This window comes from Peromyscus leucopus, chromosome 6, assembly GCF_004664715.2.
Source record: "Peromyscus leucopus breed LL Stock chromosome 6, UCI_PerLeu_2.1, whole genome shotgun sequence".
In the NCBI taxonomy this organism is placed as follows: domain Eukaryota; kingdom Metazoa; phylum Chordata; class Mammalia; order Rodentia; family Cricetidae; genus Peromyscus; species Peromyscus leucopus.
The window spans coordinates 132,668,937-132,691,670 of record NC_051068.1 but is presented as its reverse complement, the minus strand read 5'-3'; the positions used below and the strand labels follow the sequence as shown (position 1 = coordinate 132,691,670).

General features: G+C 45.7%; 1 pseudogene; it reads right to left on the bottom strand.

Annotated features, from left to right (window-relative positions):
* The window catches only part of LOC114701362, a 70,610-nt pseudogene that overhangs the window by 33,146 nt on the left and 14,730 nt on the right, over positions 1 to 22,734 (bottom strand).

The window sequence follows — 22,734 nt, the reverse complement described above, 5'->3', positions numbered from 1 at the left end:
TAAATGTAAACAACATTAAAATTAAAAAACAAATGGTGGGACACTATGTCTGCCTTTTTTTTTTGTTTGTTTGTTTTTTTTGAGACAGGGTTTTTCTGTGTAGCTTTGCGCCTTTCCTGGAACTTGCTTTGGAGATCAGGCTGGCCTCGAACTCACAGAGATCCGCCTGCCTCTGCCTCCCAAGTGCTGGGATTAAAGGTGCATGCCACCACCACCTGGCATGTCTGCCTTTATTGTGTGGGTCCTGGGGCTTAAACTCAGGTCCTCATGAAGGCCCAGCTAGCACTTTATCTGCTGAGTCGTCTCCCTGGCTCCCCACTCTTCCCACCCACTGCCTTCTCTGAAACGGGGTCTCGTGCCCAGGTGAGCCTCAAACTATGCAGCCTCAAGCTCCTCCTTGACTAAGGGTGTAAACTCCCCATCTTGCCCAGTGCTGAGAGCCCAGGCATGTGCTCTTGGCTTCCCAAATGCTTGTTTGTTTGTATTTCAAATATGTATTTATGTTTATTTATGTGTATGAGTGTTTGCCTGCATACACGCCTATCAAGTGTATGCCCGGAGGAGGCCAGAAAGTGCGTAGGATCTCCTGGAACTGGAGTTACGGGCAATTGTGAACTGCCATGAGGGTGCTGGGAACCGAACCTGGGTCCTCTGCAAGAGCAACAAGTGCTCTTAACCGCTAAGCTGTTTCTACATTCCACAAAATGATCTTTAAAGGTGGGTTTTAGGGTTGTGCACAGATTGGTACATAGTGGCCCCTTTATAAACTCTTCAGCCCACTTGAAGCTGAAAACACGACCACCGTCAATGCAAGTGGTTATGTCAGTCAAAACACAGCCTGGAAGAACTGTGAACTGCCGACGAGGACAGACCTGTTGGTGTCACAGTGAAGCAGACGGTCCACGCTTCCTGTCTGTTTTGAGACAGGGTTTCTCTATATAGTCCACGTTGGTCTAGAATTTGTTCTGTAAACCAGGCTGGCCTCAGATGTGGTGATCCTCCTGCCTCTGCCTTCGGAGTGTGCCACCATGCCTGGCTGAGAAGACTAATAATTAAGTAACTGTGGTGCTAAAATAAAAATCATGCATTTTATTTTAGATTTGTATTTTTAATTTATGCGTATGTCTACGCATGTCTGCCACATGTATGTAGATGCCTACTGGAGAATAAAAGAGGGCTGGCTGTTGTGAGCTGCTGGATGTGAGCTTGGGGAGTCAAACCTGGGTTCTCTGCAAGAGCAGCAAATTCTTATAACCACCCAGCCATGTCTTCAACTCACTTACATATTTCATTTTAAATTAGTTTTTAATAAAAATAATAATTAAAAAACTAAATAGTGCTGGCAGGCTTAAAGAAAACAGCCGTTTGCTTCACCTGTCCTTAATCCTCCCTCCCTAGGGATGCTAGTTTGGCTGTTTCTTCTGGAACATTCCTCCCTGATTTAAAACTGTAGGTTCTTAAGACTTGCTTTTTTCCTATGGCATCCTGTCCATTTTCTTCTCTGGTGTTGAGGATTGAACTTGAGGCCTTAGGGATGCCAGGCAAGTGCTCTTCCATTGAGCCATCCATTCAGGCCCTCTTAATTTCTCAGCTTTGTATATTGCCTACTGATGTCCCGTGCAGCAGATTCAGTTTTTTTTTCTTGTTCAGCCTAACCTCCCCGCTCCATGCCCTCATCCCCCCACTCTTCCTCAATTGCACTGTTTCTTTTTTTAGTTAATATTTAGCGTTCATATCATTAGTACATAAATAAAATAAATGTACTGTGAAGAATATTCCCAACTGATCAAGTAGCACCGTCCAGCTCTATTTCCTCTTCTGTACAACTGTAGGGTTTTCCTGGTGTTCATACTTGTATGACATTTTTTTATTTGCTCTGTTTCCCTTGGGCTTCACTCAACACTGAGCCAGAGTGTAAATCTCAACGTGTCTAAGCACATCTGTTCCTCGCTCTGCCCTGTCTTTGCCCAGAGACAGCCTCTTGCAGGTCACTGGTCTCCCACTCAGCCTTCCGCTCGACTTCTTGTTTTAACACTTGCAACACTGTTACCTTCCCAGGCACTCCCCCATCTTCTTTCTACAGGCTGCTCATTTTCGGAAACCCCTTTCCCACCCTGGCTTACTCATGACATTCAGTGGAAACATCCTTCCTGGAAGGGATGTGCCCGGGGAAATCTTTGGGGATTTTGTGACCTTTAATTGATCGATGGTGGGAATGGGTATAGAACTCTAGGTCAGGGACTTGGGAGCACACACGTTTGGACAGGTCTGCTCTGCTGTTTTTGGGTTCAGAGTTGCTGCTGAATGTCAAAGGTCACATTTGATTCTGATGCTCAAGTTCCTGTCTGATCTTTTTTTCCCTCTTTGCGAAGCTTCTGGAGATATCTAACTTATGTCCTCAGTTCTGACCAAGTTTCTTTGAAAATTTCATTCTTTAATAGTTGCTGTTTTCTTGAGACAGGGTTTCTCTGTGTTGCCCTGGCTGTCCTGGAACTAGCTCTGTAGACCAGGCTGGCCAGGAACTCAGAGATCCGCCTGCCTCTGCCTCTCGAATGTTGGGATTAAAGGCGTGCGCCACCACACCCGGCATATGCTACAATTCAGTGTGGTAGTGTATGCCTGAAATTCTCAGACCTTCAGGGGAGCAGGCAAGAGGATTGGGAGATCAACGTGACCCTCAGTAACACAGCGAGTTCGATGTTTGGGTTACATGAGACCCTGCCTCAAAAATATTTTTTTTGTTTGCTCTTTTTAAAACTGTATTAGTGAGGTGGTGGATCTCCTAAATAACCCTAACATGTTATCCCTCCTCCTATTTTCCCATTTGTCTTTTTGTTCAACTTTCTAGAAGAATTCTTCAGCTTCATAGTTTAAGCATTCAATAGAAAATTCCTAGTTTTGAAATAGCTGATTATCAAAAGGTCTTCCTTGTTCTCTCCATATTCATTTTTATGTGTGGAGTCTTAGTTAATGGGCTCACATTCTTTGTTCTCTGTATTATGGTCCCTGTCCCCGGGTTCCTTTGCAGCTTGCACTGTGTCTGTTTCCCCTAAATTCCTTTGGTTTGGTGTCTAATCTTGTTCACGTTCTTCGGACGCACCGTAAGCACTAACAAGCAGTTCACACCCCCTTGGATGCTCCGTGCGAGAGAGACTGCTTATCGCCGGGGGAGCGCCCGTGCTGGGGTAGGAGTCTGGAAGTCAGCTTCACCAGGGGCTCCTGTGGCTCCTGACTTGGATTAGAAAGCTTCCCCCCTTTAGAGCACCAACCTGGCTGCCAAGATCCTGGGAACTGAGCTGTGGAATGTGGGGTGTGATGGTGAGGGGGTCCTCACTAATCAGTGCATAGGCGTCTACTTGCTCTCCCTGGTTCAGCACACAGCATTGCCCCAGCCTCAGCTGTGCTGGACACCTCATGAGCAGACCCTCTCTGGGTTATAGTCCTGGACAGTAAAGGCGTCCTCTCTCTCTATGGAGGAAGCGTCTAGGGGTTGAAGACTTAGCATCTTTGGAAGCACATTTTATTGTGTATTTATTTGCTTTTAAATTTGTACTTATTATTGTTGTGCGTCTATCCACATGCTGTGTTCATGAAAGCGTGAGGGCCGGGGAATGTCCTGGTAGAAGTTGGAGGACAGCTTCCGGAAGTCAGGTGTCTCTTTCTAGCATGGATTCTGGGGATCAAACTCAGGTCACCAGGCTTTCACGGCAGGCGCTGTCACCGGCGGAGCCATCTGGCTGGGCTGGAAGCACATTTCATACTTGACTTCCTGCCTCTGGCTTCTGTGTCCAGCCAGCATCTTCTTTGCGTGTCTGCACACAGCCTGCACGCACAAGCCCACAAGCCGACCTAGCTTTTCCCGCTGGGGCGGATCCTGTCTTCAGTTTTCATCACGTGACTGAATTTCATTTTTTGACGTTAGCGTCCAAAGTCACGTGTTTCAAGGCTGATGGTTCTCATCTGTTGCCATTGCTTGCCTATTTCCACCGTCTGTGTATTTACTCCTTTGTACTTCTTTCATGATGGAGTGTGGAGAGAAGGGAGGGCTGGGATCAATGCCCGTGAACCGCTGGACCTCTGCATCCAAGCCCTTACTGTAAATGCCTTCGTCTGGTTTATGCTATGATAACATAAATCTGTCAGACAGATGTTACCTGCTGGCCAATTTGGCTGGACAGATATGTTTTCCTGCTGGAGGCCAAGCAGCTCCCACCTCCACTGCTGGAGGCTCTCAATGACAACCGAGGGCAGCAGCCCCTTTGGGATCCTTCAGAGTCTCTAATGATGTGGTTCCCAAAGGGTACCACCGAATTAAAAACCCACAGTGCTCTTTATCGTCCGGAGGCAACTGTTCAGTGGCATGAATCATGGCTGCTTGGCTTTCTCACCCCAAAAAGCTCATGTTTATCTACTCATTTGGTCTGAGAGGCTAGAGGAGGGTCAGCTCTACCAGGAGTAAACTTCCTGTTCCAAGTCCAACCCTGTCATTGTCCCGAGCCTGCTCTTCTGGCTACAATCTCTGGAGAGTTAAACACGAGAGATACAAAGAGCTCAGGTATATGTGAGGTGGGGGTGGGGTGGGAGGTATTACCTATATATAGAGACAGAAGTGAGTAATCAATTCACTAGTACTTAATGCTAAGGAAATGAATTATGGTTTGCAGTAAATATTCTTCTGATTTCACAGAGGTAAAATAGTTGATAGAGCTACTGGAGTGTATTTAAAATAGATCAATAATGTTTAAAGTCTGAAGTTGGTAGGAACGGAGAATATAACCTTTCTTTTAGGTATTTGTTAGTTCTAGGTGATAAGATTACTTTGCTGTTTGATTTCTTTCTATAGTTTCTAGTATAAGCAAAAGAGCCTGGGAATGTGTGAGATTTAAGGCCGACTACTTCTTCGGACTCATCCGTGAGCATTTAGGCCAAATTTTAGCTTAATCTTTTTGTTGGTTTGTTTTTCTAATTCTTGTTACTCTCTTTTAAAGAGCTGAGTGGAAACTCCCAAATATCTTCAGAGATGCATATACAACCCGAAGCATGCAGACAGACCACAGGGTCAAGGACTGGCCTCACCTGTTGAAATAGCAAGTGACAGTTGCTCCCGCTATTGTTAGCCGCTGGCATGCAAGGATGAATTCGCTAGTCCACACGAGGCCAATTAGATGGTACCACCACATGTACCGAATGCCCGAAAGAGGCTTGTATTCCACTTGGCCGCCTTCCATCACCTGGGCAGTGCCTAAAATTTAAAATACAAACATGCTTTACACCAATATTTCCCTGATCTTGGAAGATGCGTCAACGGGCCATGTTTCTTCATGCTTGGTCTTTGGCACTATGCAAAATGCAGATGTCAAAGTAACAGTTAATTTCATATAGCAAACACTAAAATTTGAGAATTTAAATAGAACGAACAGCAGTATTGACAGTGACTGTGGGGAGTTTGATAGACACTTGACATACACTCTAAAATTCATTCTAACTTTGAAGGTGTGAAAATGGGTTCCAAAGAGTCTAACTTTAGGGGTGTCTTATGATTGATAGAAGGACATCTTGCCCTGTATACTTTCTGTTACATCACCGTGTATGATGTGGGCCAAATAGGTTACATTGACAAAAACACACGAAAATATTATGGCTGTATTATAGAACTCTTCACCAAAGAACTTAGACTCCATGAGAGAGACTATGGAGAGCCTTCCTTTACTCAAAGGGATTCCATTTAGAGTTTGTTGCAAGAGCAAACTCTCTTAGCACATGTAAGATGCCTGAGGTCCTTGATTTGGAGCTTAGTGTTTGGAAGGATGGGACACATGTTGTTTCTTGGAGTCTTAGTCTTGCCTGGGCACTAACTTCCTCTAGGTAGTTTGAGCATGAAGTGATATAATTTAGATCGCTTCTGAGATAAAGCCTGGTCCACAGAAGTATCCTTCATGGGTGATAACAATTATCATTATCTTCATTGATATCGTATTATTGTTATCTTGTATTTCAGGAGTATAATACTGTATTAAATTAAGTTCAGTAAGGGCGTATTAATAATGTTCCACTGCTCCTTTCTCCTCCAACCTAAAGAATCCTTTAGATTAGCTTTGCAGATACTGGAAAACTAGCTCCCAGCTCCGTGACCATGCTTGATTTCTATATGTTCTCTCATAAGCTCTTTAAATAAACTACTAAATAAAGAAAGCAGGCACTTTGGTCTTTGGTGAAACCTGCAGCCTGCCTGTGATTTAAACATGTCTTTGTGCTTCTTGTCACAGCTACACACAGACGATCAGTTCATCCATTCCTTCACCTTTAGATATTCACAACAGAGTTCATGCACAAAGGGAAGGATGAAGACAGTCACTCGTGAAGCGAAATCACAGAAGGAGATTGATCTTCACTCCTTCCTCTCTAAATTCTGCCGAACAAGATTCCTACTGCGAGAGGCCCTGGGGTAGCTTGCTTTACAGAGATCCAGCCACACTGGGCTACTGAATGCTGAGCTCGTTATGGCTTGGAAAGAAATGTGTTTCCGGTGAGGCACATATTCAGAAATATGCCTATGTTTTTTCCAAAGCTGGTGTGTTTCAGAAAAGCGTTCCAAAATGCAAGGAAGTTGCCCCTCATGATGACAAAGTCCTTTAGATGAATCAGGCCGGCAGGCTTTGAGGACAGCACACTGAGCCATCTGAAGCACACAGGGCCTGAGAACAAGCAGCAAGACCGTGAGTCCCAGCAGCAAATTACGTTTTGGAAGTGGAGAATATTTACATAAAGGGGGTTTGTGGCATCACTTTTCTCACACAGATATGGATGCTAAGAAGACAATCTGCCCTCTTGGCTACCCTGCATGGTCACTGCTACCATTTCCTAGCTTGTCACACTGGTGACAACAGCCAGCACGTGGAGCGTGGAGCGTCTGAAGTGATAAATCGATCCACTTGGCCCTCAAAGACTTGATATCTTCCAAAGAAGCAAAGTCCAGAGGGTCTTTCTGACAGATTTCTGTGGGCCGAAGTGCTGAATCTCCTCCACTCACCCCATGTGTGCCGGCAATTGGGCGTGCTCAGGTGTGAGGGTGTGGGCATGCATGCCATGCCATGCATGTGGCCATCAGAGGACAGCCTTCAGGCTTTAGTCTTTGCCTTCTCGTCTTGTTTGAGACGGTCTCTTTACTGCTGCATAAGCCATGTTAGCTGGCTGACAAAATCCTGGAGCTCCACCCGTCTCCCCTTTCTCTATAGCGTGCTGGGATTGTGGAGGCTTGCACTACCAGGTCCAGCTTTTATGGAGGTTTTGGGGATCCAAACACAGGTTGTCAGGCTCAAACACCAAGTGCTTTTACCCAGGGAGCCATCTCTGCATCTCCCTGAGTGCCTTTCATTTCTTCCTCTGTCTCAGTTTTACTGAGTTGTTTACAGATGTTCATTGAGAGAGGATTATTCAGCTTCTCAGTGCACCGGCTGGCACTTTGGAGCAGATTATCTCCCTGTAGAGCGTAGCGATTGTTTGATCCATTTGTGGGTGTTTAGGAGTACACTTTGCTCTACTCCCCATTTATGATGATTCAAAATACCTCCAGATGATGCCAAATGCCACTCGGGGGGAAATCACTACAAGAGAACCACTGCTTTAAGCAAATAAATCTCTCAAAGGATCAGGCACTGTGGCTTGAAAGCCTGGGAACCTTCACCGTGTTCCAGAGCCTGAGGGTGGGGCAGGAATGCTTATGCATGCGGGACTGCCCTCTCCTGGATGGGCCTTGGAGGTGCGGGCAAGATCCTGTTGGGGAGCTGACCAACCACAAGCAAATCTGTGTTTTCACTTATCACTAAGGATTGCAATAGCTGCTTCGCATTCCCTCGTGACTTGACTGCATCGCTTCCTGAATCTAAATGTGACACAAGTAGCCACCACCTGCACATGTAATAAACTGATAAGGTGCTAAGAATAAAGTGTGATGCATGGTTAACTACAAAGGAGTTATGGGTAATATGATCTCAATGCTGAAATTAAACACTTATTGAACACCTACCGCATGCTGGCATTTTGATGGACATTAGCTATTAGCAGGAAAATGGAATATGCGAAAGAAAACCAGAAGATGCCTCCTCTGAGACTCTGAGGACTTAACAGGTGGCCATGTTGGTTTGCTCATCTAGTTTTCTCGACAACTGCTTTATAATCTCTCCTCCAGCCACAGAGCCGATAACTTCACTTCCTGTTGCTCTAAGAAAAATGAGGCAATCGGAAGACCTCACTCCTGCCTGCTCCCCACGCATACTTATCAACATGTCCAGAATTTAACCTCGGCCCTTGAAAGGGCAAGCTGCCCTTGAGCCCGAGGCCAACCCTGCCATTAGATCCTACTCTTTCCCACACCCTTGAAAAGTCATCTTCACAATTCTGCTCTTCTCCATCAAAATACTCCCTTTCCTGGGCCATTCTCAACTCCTCTCCATGAAAACAAATCAACTCTGGACTGCTTCCTTGGCTCTTTCACAGTCCAATCCGTCCCGACTGACCATATACTAGATCTTTCCAATTCCTATCCTCCCTTCATGAGGCTCCAATCATGGCCCCCTTCCCCCTTATCTACAACAATTACAATAGACTGACCTCCGAGGTGCTGTAAGAAATCAATGCTGAGATCTCCATTCCTAGCTTAGACACGGAACCACTCACAGGCCCTGGAAACCTTTTTCCAGAATACCACTCTCGTCACCTACCCCCAGCCTTCACTTTCAGCCCCCCTTGCTGTCCCTCCTTTTCTCCAGAACCCACTTATTTATTTATTTATTTTGGTTTTTCAAGACAGGGTTTCTCTGTGTAGCTTTGAGCCTTTCCTAGAACTCACTTGGTAGCCCAGGCTGGCCTCAAACTCAGAGATCCGCCTGGCTCTGCTTCCCGAGTGCTGGGATTAAAGGCATGTGACACCACCGCCTGGCTATTTATTTTCAAGAGCAAATCTAGGCAAGTGCTCTACCACCGAGCTGAGCCCCAGCCTTCTAGGATGTCTCAACACTGAAATGTCTCAAAGCACAATCCTCTATCTCCTCCCAAATACTGTTTGTACGTTCCTTCTGAACTTCAGACTCATTGCTTATTAGAAACATCCATCTAGTTGTTAAAAAAAATAACTCCCTAAATTAATTTCTACTTATGAAATGCCCCTCTGAACTTTCTGCCCCATCTCTGTTAATTCCCATCTCATCTTCCAGCGGCTAAAGTTAGAGAAAAGACAAAACAACACAAAGCCATGGCCAGCTCTTTGGCCTTCCTCCTTCATCTACTGCACCAGCAAATGCTACTCATTCTGAAGTCGTTGCAGAGCCCAGTATGTGACACTGCAACACAAAGACCTGGTAGCCGGCACCGCCATCTCTCTCCATCCTGTAAATGCATTAAAAAGAACATCGTGTCATGTTCCTGTTCTCTGAACTTCCCACCACACATCCCCAGGATTTGACCTCATGCCTTCTCTGACTTCGGTCTGCTGTCTTAATGACACCATTCTAGCTGAATGTGCTTCCTTCCTGTGCCCCAGAACCTGTCTTCTTTACGGTCGTCTACTTGAGACATTCTTCCTTCCCTAGGTCTGCCTTGTGGCCCTGTCTACACTGCTTTCAGTCTTTGTTCAAGTATGTTCTTTTGCTCAACCCTAACCCTAACCCTAACCCTATGGCCAAATTAAAAATGAGCTCCTGTCTCCTCAGGCATTTACGGTTTTTTTTCTCTGATTCGCTTTTCTCCATACCTCTCACCAATTATCCCGTCATTTGCTTGCTTTACTCACTGTGTGTTTTCCTGTCTTCTAACTGAGAAGGAAAGCTACATTTCCACATGTTTTAATAGAATTTTTTTTCAAGACAGAGTTTCTCTCTCTATAGCCCTGGATGTTCTGGAACTTACTTTGTAGACCAGGCTGGCTTACACCTCAAAGATCTGCCTGCCACCGCCTCCCAAGGGCTGGGATTAAAGGTGTGCACCACCACTGCTCAGCTCAGGATTTTTAGCTCACAGTAAACGTTGAATTAGTGGATGGACATAGAGATTGGTGGACACTCTTCAAAGGACATGTTCTATTTTTTAACTTCAATTTTATGTGTGTGGGTGTCTTGCCTGCATTTGTGTCTGTGTGTATACACAGAAGGTATGGGAGGCCACAAGAAGGTATCATATCCCCTGCAACTGAATTACAGATGGCTGTGAGTTGACATCTGGGTGCTAGGAATTGAACCTAGGTCCTCTGGAAGAGCGGAGACATTATTCCAATCCACAAGATATTCTATTGAAGATGTTTGAGGCAACTTTCTAGATCTCTCTGCAACACACTAGAATAACCTGAGTAGAATTCATTATATACCTAGCTGTAGCCTTGATGTTATTGGCAAGTTTTAAAGCATTTTAAGAGACTGTAGTGGTAAACTGATCATTGTAAATGGCAGACTTGTAAGAAAGACAGACCAACAACCAGACAGGACAGGTTCCCCAAAGGAGCAGACACAATTCAAAAGGCTCAGTTTTCTAAAATGTTCTGTGTATTTTTCTTGCAGCTTTTCTAGAAAACTGGCCTACAGGTCTTACTGACTCTGTGGCCTTCTGAGCCCCCCAGCCTAGCTTCTGCCTCTGCTCTGGCTGTAGGAAAATTAGGGAAAATAAGAGGAAAATGTCCATTAATGTCCATTCTGATGTAGCACACTGAGCCAGAGACAGAGAAAGAACAAACATGTCTGCTGTGGGATATTATAACCAGGCAAAGATGTGTTGTATTTGTCTATGCTGCAGACTGTTATTTTAACTGTGTAGAGGTATGTTACTTTTGTTCACGTGGCATTTGTTTAATGATGTAAAGATGTGTTGCATTTGTTTCACCTTGCCTGCCTAAGGCACCTGATTGGTCTAATAAAGAGCTGAATGGCCAATAGCTAGGCAGAGAAAGGATAGGCAGGGCTGGTGGGCAGAGAGAATAAATATAGGAGGAGAAATCTAGGCAAGAGAAAGAATGAGGGAGAAGAAAGAGTGGAGGAGAAAAGGAGAAGGAAATGAGGACTGGGACACCAGGGCCAGCCACTGAGCTACCCAGCTAACAGCCACAGAGGAAGCAGGAAGTAAGACATGCAGAAAGAAGGAAAGAAAGATAAAAAGTTCCAAGGGAAATACATAGATAAAGAGAAACAGGATAATTAGTTAAGTCAGAAAAGCTGGCTAGAAACAAGCCTAAGTGCGAGGACAGGCATTTGTAACAAAGAATATGAAGCCTCTAAATCTTTATTTGGGAGCTGGGTGTGGCTCCCCCAAAAGAAAAAAAAAAGCCAACTACACATTAGTAAGATGTGTAGTAAGAGAGTTCCCCTCTCCTTAATGTTCTTATATCTTGTGGATGATGACAAGATAGACTCATCTTAAAAGGGGAATTTCAACTGAGAAAATGCCCCCGCCAGATTGGCCTGTGGGTGCATTTTCTTGATCGATGATTCATGTGTGAGGGTCTACCTCACCATGGGAGGTACCACCCTGGCTGGGTGACCCAGGGTACTCTAGGAAAGCAGGCTGAATAAGCCAGTAAGCAGCACTCCTCCACGGCCTCTGTATCAGCTCCAGGTTTCTGCCCTGTTTGAGTTCCTGTCCTGACTTCCTTCAATATTGGACAGTGATGTGGAAGCATAAGCCAAATAAACCCCTTCCTCCCTAAGTTGCTTTTGGTCATGGGTTTTATCATAGCAATAGACACCTTAACTAAGGCAACAACACATCTTTTTCATAGTAACGAGCACCTTGAGACACACGATATTTACTCCTCTTGCTGGAGAAAGGGACTATTGACTCACTGCTCTATTTCAAGTACCCAAAGCACATAGTAGGCACACATAATACATCTCCAGAGATGAGCACATACTAGGCAGACAATCAGTATTTGCTGAAAGAAGGAAGAATATGAAAACAATACACAAGAAATACTCAAGTTTACATGCCCAAGAAATTTGTAGACTATCATCCACGAAACAGAACACTGGAAACAAATTTAAGAATGCCTAGCTTCTGAAGCAGTTGGCGGTGGGGAGCTGGGGTGAGAGTCGGGAAGGGGAGTGGGTTCTAGGTCAGATCACACTGGAGCAAGGCACAGAGTGGCCCATGAGGACGGCTTTTCTCTGCAGCAGTGAAATGACCTGAACTTCTGGAAGCCCCTGCAGACTCTCTTCTCTTCCTCGCTCTGTTCCCAAGACAAGGCTGGCCATCGGCAGGCTCAGTGAAATAACTTGAATCATCTTCTAGATCTCTGATAATTTTCTTAGATACTGTGTTCTCAAATCCACCAGGCACAGCAGAGGGGAACAAATAATGAGTGTGGCTGAGACCAGTGTGAGATATTCCTTAGTCAATGTTAATTCCTAACAACAACAACAACAACAACAACAACAGCCACAACATACGGCCCTTCAATTGCAAGGCAAAGCTCTCCTCCAGCTCAGCCTCCCATGGACATAGCACAGAGAACTGATTCCCCAGGAAATCTGAAGCAGCCTGGCCCCTGGCGCCTCTGATGGGAACTCTGTTTGAGCCTGCTGCCTCCTCTCCAAGCGTAGCTGAGTGCCTGTTCCAAGTGCACTGTGTACATGGCTGTGACTGCCCTTTCAGGCACCGCGTGGACCTGGAAATACCCCCCCCACACACACACACCCTTTTCTATTGTTCTCCACTCTGGACTTCTAGGTCACCGTAGTGATCTCTTGCCACCCAGATCATCTGGGCTCTTTTCTGCTCACCAACAGCGTGTGCTGGATTCCTAAGGTAACTACGACTTTTGCTTTTTGTTTGGTTTTGACTTTGGTTTTTAAAGGCAGGGTCTCTCCTTATAGCCCAGGCCTTGAATTTCTGATCCCCCAGCTGTAGCCTCCTGAGTGTCCCTCCTGGAGTGACAGGTGTGCACCATCACAGCAGGCTCTTTACGTCATTGGATTAGTTAGAAGACAGGTCCTAACAGACGACTACGAGATGTTACTGCTGTCAAGATGTTCATAGGCTCTGCTGAGATGATCTCCAAAATGCCACAACTTGTGAACTAGTGAACAGATGAATGAAGTCACTAGAGAAACAGCTCACATGAGGAAACACGACCCACCAAAGTTCACTGTATTTTTTGCACATTAAATTATTAACTTATTCAACCACCAGCCCCTAAAGAAAACTCATAAATATTTACCTGGTGAGGATACCCCCACAACACACACACACACACACACACACACACACACACACACACACACACACACCTTCACTGTAGGACACACAGAGAGATCCTGTCCTCTCATATCACTGCCCGAGAGGACATTAAATGACACAGAGAGACACCGGGCACTATCCACCTGCGTCCTCTGGCAAAGCATCCTTTCCCAAGACGTGGAAGCTGCTCCCAGTTCTCACAGGCACAGCGGGGGCATCTTCCTAGAGTCAAACATCGATGCAGTTGCTGGCCTGCTTGGCCCAGAGCCAAGCCACTGACACTGAATGAAGAGGTCTTGGGGAACAAAAGGGACTTTGTGCTCTTGGACAGCCCATGAGTGTGTAGAAAGGAGGGTCAGGTGGCCGGAGGGAGTCCATGATCCTGGACTACAGCTGTGAGGGCAAGGGTAACTCTTTGTAGTGCCTGCTCTGCTGGGAAGGCAAAGCCCAGCTTACCCGGAGAGCTACATTCGGTTCTAGACTCTCAGCTCATTTTTTTCTTTCCCCAGGCTCCTCTCATGCATGCCCCCTGAGCTCTTGCACTAACAGAGAACTATCACACTCTGACACATGGTCTTATGAGGTGGCTGTGGAAAAACAGGCTACAGTCAAACCAAATGGCCTCCTGCCTCCCTGCCTTCTTCGCTCTGGGTCCTTGTGACCGAGGCTGTCAATGCACTGTTGTTGGATCCAAGGAGGAGAATGTCACAAGGCACCAAGTTAGCAGTTCAATCTCAAGTCAGCTTTGGAGCAGAAACTCTACAGTGCCACCGGCAACTCTCAGGACTGGGTTGTTTCCTTCTTGCCTGAGACCAGGCCCTTCTCCTGGGATTCTCTCGACCTGCACTGAGTCTATATTTGCTCCATCTGTTTCAGATATTCTGGCAATTTCCAGCCTATCCACTTGCACCGTGGGGTCGGTGCTTCACTCGGAAAGTGAGGTCAGTAGTGGAAAGTGTGGAGACGCCATTCGAGAGAGCTTTGAAGCAGAGAGCCGTGGCTCATCCTCGCTGCATGAAGATCAACAGGTGACTTTCTGGGTCTTTAATTTTCTCGCTTTAAACTCCAGAATGGCAGACAAGTTACAAGGGGACTGTAGGGCTGGAGGAGGAGAACCACCTGGTGTGGAGACAGCTGGGGGCCTTTCAACACACACAGCCCCTGCTCTGTCTTCTGACATCACTGAGCCTACCTTGAGCTAGTGAGCTAGAGGAAGGCTCTCAGTGTGCATTCCTCTCAGGTGCCACTGTAGTAGAGGTTCTCCTCCCTTCTGGGTCATAGACCTCTAAGTTTTGCACTATGCATGGCTGGGCAAATGGAAACTTCATTTCCCGACCTCCTTAGCAGGTAGGTGTTAGCGTGTCCCTTGGGGCTGGCCCCTGGGGTTGGGTAGAGTTCTGTGCTGCCTGTGACTTCTGAGGAAGGGTGCTCATCTTCCTTCCTGCCACTTTTCTAAAGGCTGAAGTGAGACACCACGGTGGGAGCCCACGCGGTCCTCTCAACTATGACATGGCAAGGAAGAGCAGAGGTTGTGGAGGAAGAAGGCATTGGGATCTTGTGCACGTTACCTTACATCTTTCAGTTTTCTTTCCTTTCTAGACAAAGCTCATTCTGATGATCATAGTCTATCTGCTTGACCCAGGTTCCTCTCTGGGTGGTTATTGGACATTCCCTAGAGGCCTTCAGAGACCTCCAGAAGAAGAGGCTGCTCCTCCAGCATCCCCAGAGCTGGACACGTGGGTCTCCCGGGGCTGTGGCTTCCAAGGACCTGTGAGCATCTTAATTCTGTAGGATCACTTAATTCCAGAGGAGAGGGAAGGGGACTGAGTTTAGAAGAAGCTACTACTCTGAAGTTGTTCTGTGACGTGGGCCTGCATCTGTATTGTAGACATCATGCAAGAGCATGTATTTTTGCCTCACTGAATGGAGAAGATACACTTGATAACGTATTAGGGAACTGCACCAGCCTCATTGATGTGACGTCTGTTCCTGCTTTTGTCTGCCTGGGAACAGTCTCGTAAAGTAACTCACTGCTTGTACTTGCCACAGAGTGTGAATCTGGGCCATCACCAAATCGAAAGAGCAAAGTCAAAGCATTTTCAGGACTGTGGGCCGCCGACCAGCTGCTGGTCCTCACACTGGTTGGTACCATTCTGCAAGGATACTTCAGTTGGCTTCAGTTGAATGAAGGTCACCACTGAGCATGTTATTTCTTCCAGCTGACGTGTGTGTGTGTGTGTGTGTGTGTGTGTGTGTGTGTGTGTGTGTGTGTATACATGTTTATGAAGGAGCTCATGTGTGCAGGTGTGTGTAGAAGCTAGAGGACAACCTCAGGTGTTACTCTCCAGGCAGCATCTAATTCATTATTGAGACAGTGCCTCTCATTGGTCTGGGATTGACCAGTAGAACTTGACCAGTAGGCCAGGCTATCCCCCAACCAGTGACCCTCTGATCTGACTCTCTCTACCTGTTGGGTTCTGGTGATCAAACTCAGGTCCTTGTGGTTGCAAGAAAGTACTATCTTTTCAGGGTCCCCTCCATTTTTTTCTCATAACAGGAAGTTCTCAGTGAAGGCACCAATGGGGTGATATACCTAGGCCTAGGCTTTCGGCACCGTTGTAGACAGCACTTTGAATGACACTGATGTAGAATCTTAATGCCCCACTAGCATGATAAATATATATATATATATTGTTTATATATTTGTTTGTTTTCAAGATAGGCTTTCTCTGTATAGCCATAACTATCCTGGAACTCACTCTGTAGACCAAGCTGCCTCAAATGGAGATCTGCATGCCTCTGCCTCCCAAGTGCTAGGATTAATGGAGAATGCCATGACCACCCAGCAAAAAATATCCATACCAAATCTGTCCATCCATCCATTCATCTATCCGTCCGTCCATCCATCCATCCATCCATTCATCCATTCATCCATCCATCCACCTACTTTGTCCTACCCCCAAATCAAATAAGATCAGAATCCCTGCAGGTGGGGTCCACATATGGGTGTGGTAAAGTAGTGAAACTGATTGTGAGGAAGACCCCTGGTGGAGACGCAGCCTTGGGATACGCCAGGAGAATGAAGGCTACAGCGTGGCCTTTCAAAACCAAAGCAATCTGAACGGCCACATGTACTTGTTTTAAGCTTAAGCTGGCCTTACTGGAATCAACTCACTTAGCAGAATCTTCCCTGGAGTCTGTGCCATCTGTGAAGTATTGATTTGTCAGGAGCTGGCAAATTACCTTGGAGAAGATTTAAACCTGGAGACTTTTTGTTGTTGTTTGTTTTGAGACAGGGTTTCATGCAGCCCAGGCTGGCTCAAACTTACTAAGTAGCCAAGGATGACTGTGGACTTGTGATTTTCCTGTCCCCACTTCTGTAATGCTGATATTATAAGCATGTGCCATTTCACTCAGGGTTTTATGCTTGCTAGGGAAGGTCTCGACCCACTGAGCTATATTCTCCAGCTTTAAACCTGAAGACATTTAACAGTCGTCTCCCTGTGAGCTTTGGTTCATATTATAGTTTCACCTAAGTTTTCAAGCCTGACTGAATTCATTAACTCATAAAAGCCAGCTTCCCCAAGGCCAGTCAAAAGTGTCCCCCGTGACAGAGCCCCTGGTTCCAGAAGAGCTTTGGGGCTCCCAGGAACCGGCTCAGTTCTAAAACGGCGCCACTTACCGGCAGTTCCCAGGCTCAGCAGCACAGCCACCCAGAGGACCCAGAAGGAAATGAGGATGGCGAATGTCCACAGTGGTTGGAAGAGCAGGAAAGGACAGCGGCTGATGGCTTTGTTTGTCACCTGGAGAAGCTCCACTGCCGATTTCATTCTTTTTCTGAGTGTGAAGATCAAGACGAGGAGAACCGCCTGTTGAGAGAGAGGCCAGAGCAAACCACTGCAGAGCGGAGAAGGGCTGGTGGGGCTGGAAACGGAAGTGTCTAACTGGCTCAAGCGCTCTCTTGGAAGATACTTATTACTTCTGTTGTAACTGAAAAGATCAACTCCCAAGCACTGACTCAGACCTTACTATGTACTGGCCTCTGTGTGAGATCCCACAGTCACAATGGCGAACAAGGCTGAGTCCCTGCCTAAAGGAGCCAGTCAGTGTAGATGTAACCAACTGTCTTGTTAAATAATGAACACAGAACCAATGCAAAGAAGAAAGTCAAGAGATCAGAGCTAAGAGCCTTGCCCTTCCTGCTGTAGCTAGCTCTTCCGCCAGAGACCTCTTTGAAAGAGAGCTACTTCCTGTCTGTTTGACTTTATATTAGACTTTCTGTTCTGCCTTCTCATTGGCTGTAAATCCAAACACATGACTGCCTCGTCACTGCCTGTCTGTAGAGACTTCCATGTCTTCTATGGTATTGAGATTAAAGGCGTGCATCACCACCACCACGCTCTTGCTATGGCTCTAATAGCTCTGACCCCCGGGCAACTTGATTTATTAACATACAATTAACATTTTAGTACAAAATAAAATATCACCATAAGTCAGAGTTCAAGGTGAGAATAAGGCTCTTGAAAGGTCAAGGAAAACACCTTCTATTTTTTCCCACCTCCATGCCACACACCAGAGATGGGCTGCCAACAGGCGAGAGAATATGAATGTGCCGTAAAATGACAATGTCTCAAAGCTACTTGCTGTGCCTTCTTGACTGGGTTTCTCCTCCACATAGAAATAGTTATAAGTCTCCCAAATTAGGGAAACCAGAATCCTTTACCCCCATACCATTCAGCCTTCTCCAATATTCTCTTCCTGGTCAAGCATCTTGGTTTGTCTTTGTTACGGCCAATCTCCCACATCTAAGTATCTCTTTATCTACTACAAACTCCTTGACCTCAACATTCCTGACACTGTTCTCCCTAAGGCTGCATCTTGTGACCTCTGGAGTGTTAAGCCTTCTAGAACATCCAAGTTGTTTTTGGCTGGAATTCAGAAACTTGGATTCAGAGCTGATGGTGGCTACTCAACCAGCGTTCGGAAGGGCTTGTCTTACCGTCGTGACCGTAGCGACGATGGCAAAGGCCAGCATGCACTTCATGTTCTCCCTTTCCGTGTCCAATTCTGTGCTGAGGTCGTTGGTGTAGTCATAATACAACCACCATAAGACTCCGCAGACAACTAGAAAACAAAGTGATAGGAGGCTTGGCATGTGTCCTGAGATTACCCACTCCTCTTTTACACACACACACACACACACACACACAGTCTAGCCACTTCTGACCCAGTGATCCTGTTCAAACAGTAGGTTCTAAATTCCCAGATGTTTTGGAGCCCATCACTTCTCTCTGGGTGATCTGGACAAAGCCAGGTCTGCAGAGAACCTGTCAATCTTGCTACTGGTCTCTGGAGACACAGGAACCTAGTCCACAGGATGAGTGTGAGCAGAGGAAGAGCATTCGAGTCTAAAGTCTAAAGTATTCACAGAAGGTCTGCTGGTGATAGCTCCTGGGCGTGGGGGACTGGATGTTGGCTGCTGCTTCTTTTTTTTTTTTTTTTTTTTTTTTTTTTTTGGTTTTTTAAGACAGGGTTTCTTTGTGTATCCCTGCTTGTACTGGATCTCACTCTGTAGACCAGGTTGGCCTTGAACTCACAGAGATCCACCTGCTTTTGCCTCCTGAGTGCTGGGATTAAAAACATGTGCCACTATGTCTGGCTGGATGTTGGCTTCTTACCCACAAAGGTGGGTCATTTACACAGCCCACGGAGATCACGTTATCAGAGGTGCACTGGGAAGATACAGCGGCACTGCAAATACTCTGCATCTAGATAAAAACATGACTATAAACCATCACTGTTGTAACTCCAGGGAGGTCATAGTTGTCTGCCGATCATAGATGGAGAGATGGATGCCACAGCCTTCACTGGTCACAATGGCCATTCTCCAATACAGAGCTTGCTGTGATTTAGAACCGAAATGCTCCCTAGAAGCTCATGTATTGAAGGCTAGATCCCCAGCTGGATCGAGTCTTGGCATTCTTGGGAAGCAGAAGAAACTGTAGGAGGTAGGATCTACTTGAAGGAAGTGGGTTACTGGAGATGTGCTTGGAAGGCCTACGGGGACCTGAACTCTCTGCATCTTAGTGGCCATGAGGTAGTAGTAATCAGTCTTAGGCTATCACAGGCTTCCGGCAGGAGAATAACGCTACAGGCTCAGAACAAGGGAGCCAGTGACTGTGGAGTGAAGCCTCTGGAACTGTGAGCCAAGCCAGTAAATCTCTCTAAGTGATTTACTCAGGCGTTTTGTCACAGAGTCAGAAAGGTGACTGACACCAGGCCTCTGTGTGGCTGCCTGAGAGCAGAATTAAATATTCAAAGGGATAAAACATTACAGTCACATTGATCATTCAAAATTAAAATGGCCTATTTCAGTTGGAAAACGAGGCCTCTACCTCTTTCCTCAAAACTCCTAGGATAGTCACAATCCATTGTAAGGAAAAGAGGGGTCAACACAGGTTCCCCTGGTCTCTGCTCCTTCTCAGCCTTGCTCTTCAGACTGACCAGAGCCTTTGTGTGACAATCATAGGTTCTCACAGGCCCACAGAGTAAGTGTAACACAGAATAAATCCTTCAAAATGAACAAAAAGAAAGATAGAAATTCCTTTCTTTTTTCTTCTTTTAAAAAAATTTTTTTTTCTTTGAGGCAAAGTCTCTTTATGCAGCCCTGGTTGTCTTGGAACTTGCTATGTAGACCAGGCAGGCCTTGAACTCACAGATGTTCATCTACCTGACTCTGCCTCCCAAGTGCTGGGACTAAAGGTGTGCACCAACATGGCCAGCTGGAATTCTTCCTGATGATGTATTTAAGTATCAGTAAAATTTAATTTTGTGTGTTGTTGCTTGTTTGCCGTGCAGGGGATTGAATGTAGGGCCATGTGCAGGCTTGGCAGGACTCTAGCACTGAGATCTGTCCTCGGCCCAGTGTTAGGGCTCCAGGGTCACCCAGTTGGTAGGCTTGTCTCAGAAGCTGCACAACAGGTAGACTCAAGGATAGAGTGGACATCAGCTTTCTTTGGGAGGCAGGAGCAACTCCCACGGCCTCCCTAGGCCTGGTTTTCCTCATATGTGAGAAGATGGGCTGGATTGCATCCCCTTCTAAGATTCCAGTTAGTTAAAAAACAAACCAAACCAAAACAAACCCCCAACCTTTAAACTCTGTGCTTACTGGAAAGTTGTTCCATTTACTCAAAAAGAATGGAAATACTTACACAGCATCCCAAAATAACCAGCGAAATGATGATGTGGACCAGAAGTGTGGAGATGAATCGGAAAGTGAACATCATGGCCAGAGACAAGGCTGGAAAGGTAAACAGAGGTAAACATGATGCTCCAGGGCAACAAGGCGGCAGGGGAGGGCAGTGGGTAGAAAGGGTGGTCAGCATAAAACTGTGATTGCTGGTCAGGCCCAGCAAAGTGAGGGCTGATGGGTTTACTCAATTTCCAAGCATCCTGGGAAACAGCAAATACTAAATACAAATACCCAGGATACCCTCCTAGGCCTCCGACACAAGTCAGCTGTGGTAAGGAGGTCTGAAAATGCCAGCATTCTTCTCAAGTTTAAATATAACGATAGATGAGTAATGAATAAATAAATAATGTATTAAAATAAGTGTAAAATGTAAATGTAAAAAAAGAAATCATACTTTTTTTAAAAGTCCAAATTAACTATTTAAATTTTTACCATATTTAAGTCTTTTGTCTTTTATGCTGGGCTATGTGAAGTTCTAACTTTTTTTTTTTGTTGTTGTTGTTTAGTTTTTCAAGACAGGGTTTCCCTGTGTAGCCCTGGCTGTCCTGGAACTCACTCTGTAGACCATGCTGGTCTTATACTCAGAGATTCGCCTGCCTCTGCCTTCCTGATGCTGGGCTTAAAGGTGTGCGCCACCACTGCTGGACCAGTTCTAACTCTTAATGTTCTTGGATATGCTTTGAAATCTCAAAGAATAATGTCTTGACAATGAAAAACAATTAAACTTACTTTTTTTTTTTTTTTTTTTTTTTGAGACAGGGTTTCTCTGTGTAGCCCTGGCTGTCCTGGAACTTGCTCTATAGACCAGATTGGTCTTGAACTCAGAGATCCGCCTGCCTCTGTCTCCAAATGCTGGGATTAAAGGCATGCACTACCAACATCCAACAAATCAATTATTATAATTATTAAATAAACTGTATATGTAAGATGTTGCATTTTATTTTCTAACACTTGGGTTTTTAGGATTGTGACTTTTCTGAATATTTCTGTGACTAGGAACACTAGTTCTCACAAATAAAGCAACTGGGATTGCTTATAGACGTTCCAGTACAGTGGGTACTAACACAGGGTTTGGAATCAGACCTGGGTTAGGGTCTCAGCTCTGCAAGCCTCCTAAGTGCTGGGGATTAAAGGCCTGCAACACTACTTCTCAGCTAATACGTAATTTTTTTAAACAGGCAGAAATATGTTGATGGCTGACCAAAAAGTCTCCTTCAGCTTGGAGGTGGGAGGCCTGCTGCTGGAAAGAGCAGTGAGCTACAATATTTGTCCAAAGCAGCATGTCTTAACCTCTTCAGACAGAAAATTGGCTTAGTCTTAGCAAGGTGAAACACAGCATTGAAGCCACAGGCTCAAGGATGGGCAGCTGCTTCCCCAAAGATACGAGGGAGCAGGCCTTCGCTCAGAGCAGGTAGGGCTCATCAGGACTAGGACAATATCATGACACACACTCCTTCCTTTCCCCAGCCAGCAGCCTTCTGATCGCATAGACTGACCAGTCTATAAGTGTGCCAGGAAAGCACACTGACGAGCAGAACTGGGGTCTGGTGCCCCTGATGCTTACATTTTTCATAGCCAATACAAAAGGTGGCAGTGTTTTATTTGCCCATCTTGTATGCAGAGTTAACAAAAGACAGGAGCCAGACCAATATATTAACTCAATTCTATGCAGGACTGCTTCCCAGCTGAGAGCCAACTAGTCTCGATTCTTACTGCCCCTGTCCACACTTGAACCTTTGAACAAATCTGTGAAGAAAATACATAAGCTCTATATTTAAGTCAAAGATGCTGGTTTTCATTACACAAGGTACTCGAATGTCGAGAAATTTGGCATACCATAAACAGTTACTAAATAAAATTAATCAAGAATTACCCGAATGTGAAGACACACAAGCCGAGGATGGTGTCTCTTCCCGCCATTATTCCACTTAGAATCCGATGGAGAGCGTCAGCATCATTTATCAAGACTGATGCAAATAAGGAATAGCACTCGGGGTCTGAGGCGATGCACCGGTTAAATAAGGGGAAGGACTTGCTGAAAAGAAGAGGCCAGAGTCAATGGTGAAATGATCAGTCATTTATCTTTAAAAATGTTTAGAATTCCAACACCCCCAAACCAGAAGCTCAGCATCTATAAAAAGGACTTTATGACCAATGAGATGGCTCCGCAGATAAAGACACCTGCTTCTAAAGCCTGATGACCCGAGTTCAATCTGGATGTTGGCCCTTGACCTCCACATCTGTGTGATAGCATCAGCCCCTGACCC